This window comes from Eriocheir sinensis, chromosome 49 (assembly GCF_024679095.1).
Source record: "Eriocheir sinensis breed Jianghai 21 chromosome 49, ASM2467909v1, whole genome shotgun sequence".
Classification (NCBI taxonomy): Eukaryota; Metazoa; Arthropoda; class Malacostraca; order Decapoda; family Varunidae; genus Eriocheir; species Eriocheir sinensis.
This window is the reverse complement of record NC_066557.1, coordinates 11,274,719-11,276,442: the sequence shown is the minus strand read 5'-3', so window position 1 is coordinate 11,276,442 and position 1,724 is coordinate 11,274,719.

The window sequence follows — 1,724 nt, the reverse complement described above, 5'->3', positions numbered from 1 at the left end:
TCTTCTTTATCCCGCCCCCTCATCTTTTTCCTTCCTTCCACCTCCTCCTCTTCTCTCATTCTGTCTCCGTTCCTCCTCCTCCTCCTCCTCTTCCTCTCTTTTATCATTGTCATTCTCTATCCCTCTCATCTTCACTTTCTTCATTTATTTCTCATCTATCATTTTCTCTTCTTTATTCCGCCTACTTCTCTTATTTTTTCTCTTCGTCCTCTTCCTCTTTTTATCACACACATTTCTTCATTTATTTATTTTTTCTCTCTTCTATCTTTTTTTTTCTCTATTTCGTCCACTCCTATCTCTCATTCCCTTCCTCTTCGTCTTCTTTATCTATTTCTCTATTATTCTATCTTTTCTTTATTCCTCCCTTCTTCTTCATCCCTTCCTCCTCCTCCTCTTCCTCCATTTACGATTATTATTACCTATCCATCCCATCTTTATTTATTTCTTTTACCTCATTTTTTTCCTAATTTCATCCACCCCTTTCTCTCGTTCCTTCCTCCTCCTCCTCCTCTTCCTCTATTTCTCATTATTTTTACCTGTCCCTTCCAAATTCCATACCTGGGCAGAATATCATTATGCCTGACACTAATAATAATAATAATATACCTGTACACTCGCCCAGGTAGATGTACTCAACCTTTCTAATTAACTTTCTCTCCCCTTTACCTTCCCTTCACTCTCTCTCTCTCTCTCTCTCTGTTCCCCTCTTCTCTCTCTCTCTGTGTCTCTTCTCCCCTCTGCTTCTCTCTCCCTTCCTCTTCTCCTATTTCATGTACGACTTTTTTGTTTTGTTTTCTCTCATTTTCTCTCGTGTTTTTTTCCTTCCTCTCTCATTATCTTCTTTTCCTCCCCTTCTCTTTTTTCTCTTTCCCTTTTTCTTCGCTTATCTCTCCACATTATTTTTTTTCGTCCTTCCTTCCTCTCACATTATCCTTTTTCTTCCCTTCTTTTTCTTTTCCTTCCCTCTTTCTCCTTTTTCTTCCCTTTGTTTTTGTTTTTTTGTTTATTTCCTTCCGCGTCTTTTCTCCCTCTCCCTTTCTTTTCTTTTTCTTTCCTTCCCTCTTTCTCCTCTTCCTCCCTCACCTCTCCCCACTTCCCCTTCTATATCGTCCTATATTATTCCATTTTTTGCCTTTCCTATTTTGTATTCTTCCTATTTTCTTTCCTTTCCTTCCTTATTCTCTCATTCGCAGTATCTTCTCTTTCTTTTGATTTCTCTTTCCTTCACGTTTGTCGCCTCCTCCTCCTCCTCCTCTTCCCTTTATCACGCCACTTCCTCTTCTCCCCTTCTTTATCACCCTTCCTCCTCTTCCCCTCTTTGTTATCACCCCTACCCCTCCTCCTCCTCTTCTCTTTATCACGCCACTTCCTCTTCTTCCCTTCTTTATCACCCTTCCTCCTCTTCCCCTCTTTGTTATCACCCCTTCCCCTCCTCCTCCTCGTCCTCTCCCTTCCTTCCCCTTTTCCAGGATAGAGTAATAACAGAACACGGTGATGATAATTAAGGGAAATGAAAGACACTGTGAAAATTATGATATATTTACAATCACGGTAGTCTCTCTCTCTCTCTCTCTCTCTCTCTCTCTCTCTCTCTCTCTCTCTCTTTCTCGCCATTAAGTAGATTAGCGGCGTCGGTTATTGCGTTCAAGGTTTTAATGTCCGAAGTTTAATTAATAACCAAATGAGGGAGATACCTGTGTTTGTTTGTCTATGGGTAATTTATG